This window comes from Haemaphysalis longicornis, unplaced genomic scaffold (genome assembly GCF_048455015.1).
Source record: "Haemaphysalis longicornis isolate Haplotype H1 unplaced genomic scaffold, Haemaphysalis longicornis Haplotype H1 scaffold_8, whole genome shotgun sequence".
In the NCBI taxonomy this organism is placed as follows: Eukaryota; Metazoa; Arthropoda; class Arachnida; order Ixodida; family Ixodidae; genus Haemaphysalis; species Haemaphysalis longicornis.
The window spans coordinates 2832753-2841712 of record NW_027526445.1 but is presented as its reverse complement, the minus strand read 5'-3'; positions in this window follow the sequence as shown (position 1 = coordinate 2841712).

The following is an 8960-nucleotide window of genomic DNA, read 5'->3' as shown; positions in this document are numbered from 1 at the left end:
TTTTGATCCAGTGCGGACGACCAGCTTCGGTTGGTGGAAATGATTGATTGATTGTAGGGTTTAACGCGCCGACGCAACGCAGGCGATGAGGCGCGCCGTAGTGGAGGGCTCCGGAGTAATTTTGACCACCTGGGGATCTTTAACGTGCGCCGAAATCTCGTACACACGGGCGTTTTTGCTTTTCGCCTCAATCAGAAAAGCGGCCGCCGCGGCCGGGAATGGTTGGTGGAAATGGCCGTCGCAGCTGGCACCACGAATGGGGTCCTGAAATGAGGACACTACTCCGCAATTTTTTTGCTAACGAAGTTTATTCTCTCTCTGTCTCGCTTTTAAGTGCGAATGCACTTCTTAAGCGAGCCTGAATCGTCCGCCGCCGTCGTCCGCATAGCAACAGCTGCGGGTGCGCGCGCTCCTCGTCTTCCCTAGCAACGGGGGGAGATGGACGCGCGCTACTCTCCTCCTCCTCTCTCCGCTCAGTGACTGCGGGTGTTGGGCACCTCCTCTCCACTTCGGGCGGGAGAGCTCTCGCATAGCGGGCGCTCCGCATTCCGACGCGTGACGGCGCTCGTGTAGCCCTCGCCGTAACGGCGGGCGCTACTCTCCTCCACCTCTCTCCGCTCAGTGACTGCGGGTGTTGGGCGCGTGTTTCCGTCTCCAAAACGCCGTAACACCAAAACTTCCGGTGACGTCACACAAAAACAAAAAACAAATACGCAGAAGCCGTTTATGCATTAGGTAGTAATAAGAATACTCATAAAAAATAAAAATATTGCTGCATGTGTAAGCATTTGCATCGAAACGTTTCACGCATTAACGAAAGTGGGTCGGATTAGGGTGCCTTTAGGGTGCCTCGATGCGCGCCCGCTCTGCGGAGGGTGGCGCCACTCTTTGAAGGGGTCGCCGCCGCCAAGACCGGTTCTCGGGAGGCGCCGCCGCCATTTTCTTGCATCCCGCCCCCGCCGACTCCCGCGCTAGGCGCCCGAAAAGCGGCGCTCTTCACAAAATCTCTTTGCAGAATGTCTGGGTGCTGCGTTCTCTTGTGTTCTAGCAGCGCTAAAAATCTCTGGAGCATGTTTCGTTTCCTAGAGACCCAAAAAGGCGGCTTCTGTGGACGGTGAAGATCAAGCGGGACAAGTGGCAGCCGACGAAGCACTCCTGCATATGCAGTGCAAGTACCCGGCTTTCAAGCAGTGCAAAATCTATTTGGGGCTATTGTAAGCTTGTCTGTGTGGCTGTTTCTCGATACCAGACGCACGGTTTTACGTGTTTATGTTGGACGTTTCATCATGCTTTTGCGGCCTTTTGATATTTTGATCGATGCAAACGGACGTGGCCTCTTAAAGCGGGGGGCCGATATAAAACGTGTGGCGCTTTGCATCTTTAGTCATTTCACTTTGTGTCACGAAATAAGGCGCTTGTTGTAAAAAGATGTGCGACCTTTCCCAGTCCCGAAGCGTCACCCCGGCGCATCACGCTTACTTCCCCAAAAGCCCATTTTTTGGCAGTGTGAATGATATATCCCAAAGCGTAAAACTGCATGCGACGCGTTATGCTCGTGTTTCTCCGTGTTGTCTCAACTTAAGATCTGTTATAAATCTTGTTGTGCGCAAAAATTATAATATTTAAGACATTTATTGTCGCTTATCATGCCATAAAAGTAGCGCATGGAGGTGAAAAGAAATGTGTTAATTACAGCTCTATTATGTGAATCATGTGGGGATGTGAGCCGATACGCGTGGATGCCGGTTTGTTTGATTGGCTTGATTTCACGTCATTTATTCTTATTTCTCGGGAGCAAAAGGCACCTATATTGACAATTTAGCATGCAGGCTCACTTTGAAGGATCCTGTTTTGAACAAACCCGTGCAGATGGATGGAAGGAGCTGAAGCCAAATGCTGTGCTACCGCCTTTCTTAATCAGAGGTCGGCATTTACCATTTCATTCACTGCGTGTTTTCGTATAAGTGCGTACATCAGACAGCGGAAATCCTCCCCGAGTCAACTCACAGGAGACGCCATCGATATCACAAGAGACGTCATCGGAAAACCTCCAACTCAACAGACCAGGTGTCGAAGCTTTGAATGTCGAAATTCCAAACTCGACAAATAAAACTCTCACAGCTAGTGAGACACAAAGGGATTGAGCTGAGTTGAAAAAGCAGTTGGCAGACCTGGAAAGAAGATACACCGCACTTCAAGAACATCACACACATGCTGAGAACGCAGTTCAAAACCTCAAAGAGCAAGTTCGAAAACATTCGAGCGTAATCATCATTACCTGTATTATAACTGCAGTGAAGTGTGTTTGTATCATTTTGTACATAGTGTATTATGTATCAGCATTGGAGGATGTCGTTCATCACTTTGTGCATAGTGTATTTTTGCTTCAAGGTATTAAATGATTTTCCTGCATCTGTGTAAGCCTTTATGTTTAGATTGCAGCCCAAGGACGCTGGTTCGATTCTCGACCGCGGCGGCCGCTTTTCTGATGGAGACGAAAATACAAAACGCCCGTTTGTTCGAGATTTCGGCGCATGTTTAAGATTCCTAGGTGGTCAAAATTAATGTTCGAGATTTCGGCGCATGTTTAAGATTCCTAGGTGGTCAAAATTAATCCGTAGCCCTCCACTACGGCGCCTCATCACCTATGTAGCGTAGGCGCTTTAAACCTCACCAATCAATCAATCACGCTCAGATTGCACAGTGCATGCATGACACACTTTTCCGCCAGGCAATCCTATGTAAGTACCGAATAATAGTTTCAGTGGCTGTAAGCGTGCCGGACATTCGCACTTGAATATACAGCAGTTCCCTTCCTTCGTGTACTCCGCCTACTTTCTGCTATGTTTATATATAAACGCAACGACATCAAGTTCACGGCGCCGGTATGACACGACGGCGTGAAGTTTTCCGCCGTGTCACCTATCGTAAAAAAAGAAAGGCATTTACCATACCTTCGCTTATCACCTCAAAATAGAGAATCCTTCACCAAAACCTTACTCTTCTGTTCATCTACGCTAGAAAAAGAATGTATATCAAAAGTAAAGCCAAATCAAGCCCACACTGTTAGCGAGACCAGCACTATACTCGGTTACAACTTAAGAACTCGGTTACAACTTAAGAACCGAAGTTGCCGCTGTGCCTCATCACCGCAGCCGGATGTCACTCCGCGCAGCACAAGTAGCGCGTTACTGGGAATATTTTGAACATGGCACGATCCGTTTTTGTATCTTTTTGGACCTAATATGCTTATAAACTACTGCAGCGACGGCAAACAAACTACGTGAGAAAAGGCAGACGATATTACGCATTCGTGGCAGTCTCCTTTCAAAACGCGCGCGCCCGTTGACATCCGGGTCCGTCGCTTAGGCGGAGTGATACCGTACATGAGCAGCGTCTGGAACCCTTAGCCCCCTCGCAACGGCTCCTGCCCCGCGTGACGTCATAAATACGTCATAGTGACGTCATATAGCCGCCGATGCTACCGCTGCTGGCGGTATGGCGTATCCGAAAGTGCCGAAAGCCCTGAATTTCTTGGGTCGACAACGTAGATGAATTGCAGAGTTGATAGAGTTAGAAGCACTATCAGAATGTGCGAGAACGTTGCCGTATGCGGGGACCAAGCCAGCCTTTCCACACGGTAGCGAAATCCGCTCTCGAGTAATGCTGACTTGTGACCGCCTGCTCTATGCCAATGGTACCTGCGTTAGATCTACGCATGGAGGATCTACGACACCGCGCAGCCGAGTGGCCCCGTTTGAACAACCCACGCAAGAAAAGACACCGTCCGAGCGTGATTATGCGAGCCTGCTGCGGCATGTCCGCGCGGCGGCATCTGCTATCAACAGTTTGCACCACGGCAAGTTCAGAATGCGTGGCCTGAAATCGCGATGTGTTTTCAAAATGACAGCAGCGCGGAACAGTGCTCAGGACGTAGGCTAGACGCGGCCACTGATATTTTACTGGTTGCATGTGCGCATTACAAGTGCAAACCACGGATAGCTAGAAAAGGTAATCATTGGTGTTCCCACAGATGTACCGCGTACAACCCAGCACAGTAGTTTCCCCTTTAAGGATATTAGCAAAAAAGACCCGAAAGTCGGCAGTTTGTCGCGTTTTTTGTATATATTTTCGAGTGGATTGAATTGTGGCTTAAAATTGTTTACCCGAAATACGTTTTGTGCGCGGAAAAGTCTGGTGATGAGCTTCTTGCATCATAAATGCATGGTATTCAGCGCTTGAAAAGATTTTTCAGAATAAATTATTGCAGCTGTAGTGGCGAGCCATTTCACTACAGTAAAATGTGGCAGAAATACATCTGCGATACAAAGGATGTGAAAGAGTGAGAACATTGGCAGTCTCGTATCCCGTGGCCCAGATTGTGGCTGGGTAGCTTCCATCATGCATTCAGCTCCTCACATTGGCACACACATGATGCTATGACAAATTAGGAACTGGGTCCTCCGAAAGGTACACTAGCTAGGCGCTTCATGCCATAGCTGCTGCATTGGCATAACCTTCACGTCTCTGTATATGTGGCTATGTTGGCCAGATTTTACCGATTCCCCTCATGCAAAGGGACTTAATTCAGGACACCCAGCCGATAGGGTCAGAGAAGAAGCTGTACAGACAGTAACAGGAAGGGTATACACTTGGCCGACCATCATGTCTAATACACATACATGCACTCCAGCATATGAAAACCCATGGGTTCTACGCAGGCTCAATAGTCAACGTCAAAGAGAATCTGAAGATGTGCCTGGAACGTGAAAGCCTCAGCGGATGGCTTGTGTCCATGGGTATTAGCAGTGAGCACACTGCAAATGTAATTGATAGGCAAAGGTCAAGGCTGTAATGGTGCGAGTTTAACCAAAAGAAACGGTGAAAAACATTCCAATTTCAAACTGCATTGATGTAATATGGGCACGAGTGACGTCATATGGACGTGCACTGTAAATGCAGTTATCTGTGTGTTAACTGTACGTTAGCACTCAAGTGATACAATCAAACGGAATGGAGGCCCCACTGAAATTGCCCAGTTATGCTTTTTTTGCGGTGGGTTAGGTTGGTGGCTGTAAATTGCGCACACAAGATTCTGTGATGTCGTAGAGAAATAGCTGGAAAGTGTGTATGGAACTTCCACTGCTGTACACATTTTCTGTACTATCTTATTTGTTTGAAGTTTACAATAAAATTGATGTCATTTGTTTTTTGGTCAAAGAAGTCTTTTTAATGAACGAACCTTGTATTTTTTCTTCGTAGCCTCTCAGCCTGCCTACTGTGCCCCTAAACAGTGGTCGCTAAACAAATGCCCACTTGCCAGCCAGCTTCAGGGGCTTGTAACGATTTACTAGGATTTTTAATGGCCAACATAAATTCCAAGGAATCCACGGTGGTACACTCTTTTTTGACTTAGTCAGTGACTGCCTTACTGTTTCTTCAAACAATGCCTGACCAGACGAACTTTCGTCGAACCCTTGACTACTCCAGGGCAGTGCAAGTCTCAAAAGAAGTTTGACAGCAGGACTGGACACTAACACAACCAACAGGCTTCATAGGTGGAAACCAGAAGCCCACCCACACAATGCCATGCAATAAGCCAATGCAGTGAGTCTCTTGATTTTTATGTGAGGCATTCAACGTGTGGGTCGACTAGTGAGGTTAGCTGGCCAGTTTGGGCACAAAAAAAACTCACTTTCGTGATTTCAGACAGCTCTCAAAGGCCTATCTAGATGTCTTTCTTTTTTTCGCAAAAAAAAAAGTGCAAGCTCACAGTTGGGGACCTTGAAAACATTGTTTAGCCTCTCCAGCAATTGTGCGAGCCTGAGGTAATCCTGCCTATGGGTGGTCCTCACGTTTGCTAGCTCCCTAAGCAAGCACATGAATGCAGTGACTTAGAAAGGTGGTGGCCAAAGGGAGAAAAGGGGGTGGTTTCAGAACAAACAGCAGAAAAGACCGCTGATGACTCCGAGTCCTCGGCTGGGGTGTCGAAATACCTTCTGGCCTACGTGTACAGTGCATTCACAAACTTTTCTTTAAAAAATCTTGCGATTACACACACTCCCTCCATGGAAGGGGTTTGTTTCCGGCAAGGTGGTCGAGTTTAAATTTGTGATTAGTAACAACATCAACTCGCCATTCGTCCCTTTCATTTAGCATGCTTCCGAGCTTCACTTCAAAAACCCTACTTTTTCTAATTTACGTATAAATGGATTGATGGAATATTCTCTTATTTACCTCTGCTCAAATAAAACTGTGTTATACCTTAAACGCTGCTGTGTCCATGCAGGCGTAACATTCTTCAATGGTGTTGTGTGGGGTACATTAAGCTCAGTACTAATAAACTTAAAACCAGGGCAAGTGAAGTTTCCCCTATTGTTTCAGGGTATCCAAACTACTTATAAATTTTTGTAAGCATTCTAACTGTCTACCAATACTTTGGGGGTAACTCAACTCAGCTCACCTTTTTTCCCATGTCTTTATTATTGTTGTGCTCTACAAACACATTCCCAGCTGTAACATGCCTGCTGAATTTAGGGCCCAAACCATTCTTTTGCTATTTCACACGATTGCAGCTGTATGAAACATTGCTTTTGTTTAGTTTTAGCCAGTGATTTCCAACAGGCCACTTAACTACCATCAAAACCATATTAAAACATTAATTGCTATTTATAACAAACAGTATTCTTACATTTTACATAAAACATTTTGTTGTAACCTCACTTGACGTTTTTGTTACACAGCCAGCCTGGTTCATATTTATATAGGTATGAAGGACATCTACACAACAAATGCTCTAATGCAATACATTCACATGCGTGTCTTACAGCTAATCAGCAGTGACAGCAGAGTTTTGGCGGCAACAAAAAAGGAATCTTTCTTGGCTTCTCTGCAGAGCTTTGCACTCAGGCAAAAAGATCGCTTGGTGGTTTGGCTTTCCTGCGGACTGTTGTGTAGTGCTAGAAGGCATCACTTGCTTATTCGGCATTTTTTCTCTGTATTGTGCCAGAAACCCTGGTGTTTTGTTTGGAAAAGAACTTCACACCACATACTGTGCAGAGAAAGTAGAGCTACTCAGACTTTTTTCACAGCCACGTAAGTTTGGTATAATCACTCGTCATTGACAAACACATGTTTGCTTTCTGACTGAAGGTGTGAAGCTGGGAGAGTTGGTTTATATTTTGGGGAAAAATACAGCAACAATAACAGCACTGAAGTACAAGGAAAGGTGCTGTGATGAATAGTGTCCATGTGTTCACAGCTTTTTTGTCCAGTTTCTTTCCCGTGTTTTTTCATAAAGACTTGTTACAGTGCCTGATCAAGCTGTTTTTGTGTAACATAAATGTCAACAGCGAAGCTCTAATAAATGCTCACATGCTGCCCATTGACACCAAAGCAGTAGTACGTTCATTGGAGTCATTTTATTGTTGAAGCCTTCCAGGATACATACAGCTTTCAGCTGTACTGCAATATTCACAAACACCAATAAGACATTCATGTCCACATAGGTTTCCTTGGCTCCAGTTCCTGCACAAGGTATTAAGTACTCTCGGGAGAGGGTAATGTCAAGCTGTACAAGAACCATTCCCTCGTGCTCCATAACTGTTTTTTAGGCTTGTTAGCTTAAAAAATAGTTTCAGTGCCCTGTTTTTTTCAAGCTAATTACACCACCAGAGAATGTGCTTTCTCGCAGTTGGGCTCTGCTGGGTATGCATCATTGCAAACAAAATATGGGACACTGTATTGTGGCCCTTACGACTAAGCATAGTCACTTAAGCAATTAGCGAAACAGGTTTTTACACAGCACAGAGTTACAAAGCAAAAGAACAGGAAATATCTCCTTGCAATTAGAAACTTTTACTGTTCACCCCCTCCCCAACACAGAGCAGACAATTACCAGCTGTGAACACAAGTTTAAACGTCAAGTTGAATTCCACAGGGGTGCTCCGGATGGGTACATTGACGTCACAGTCAATCAGAATTTGTGAATCCACTGTAAGCCTTCGAGAGAAGCTCTCACCATTACTGGCCATCCAACTGAGCGGGCATGAAAGTATTGTTGTTGGGTTATGTTGACTTCCAAGCCAAACACGAGTAAACAAAAAACTAGCGTACCAAAATACATAATTAGAACAGATGCAGGATGAAGTTTAGTTGACTAACCGGGTTGAAGAAGGCAGAAGGCACTGGGGCAAATGTTAGGGAAATAAAATCCATGCGGTAATTGTGAACGAAGTTATGAGATGCTGCTAGACCTTCAGCTGGTGAAAATGGAGGGCTATCCTATCCGTTGCTACCTCTTTACTATAATTGAGCAGATAACAACCTTTCATTAAACTTGCTAGCTGGCAGTTCCAGTACCCTATGGAGAAAATTTCAAGGTAGGCAAAACGTTTCCTGTGCATTCATAATGGCTGCCTATAGATTGCTTAGAATTCGCAGCTCATTTGAAGCCTTGCATATCATGAAAGCACAATAGTATTATTCGAAGCAACAAATTCGAAAAACGTGGATAAACAGCAAGTGTCACATGTTTACCTTGAGCACACCAAACTTGAAAGCACTATTTAACACAAGTGTCAAGCTTGGCACAAACGGCGATCTTATCGGCTTGACTTTTCCCGAACTTGCACATTTGGAGCTTGAGCCTCCTTGCACAGAAAGCCAGCCAGTGAGCGGCTGGTTACAGCTATAGCTTGAGTACCTATGCTGCCCATGAACGGGCGGCTGCTGGGCTCTCCATTCACCAGGCCACCCACAAAAGTGGAGCTGCGCTCCCTGCATGCAGCGTGCACGGATCGTTTCCGCGGGGTAGTAAGGTTTCTTGCAGTGCCCGCGAGAAAAATTGCAGAACAGGGTACATGCGAGGACGGATTGCGTTCGACGATGCCCTGCGCTACCTGACGATACTTGATTCGTGTACACACTGACGCACACTGACACTGCGTCGCTCGCGTTAT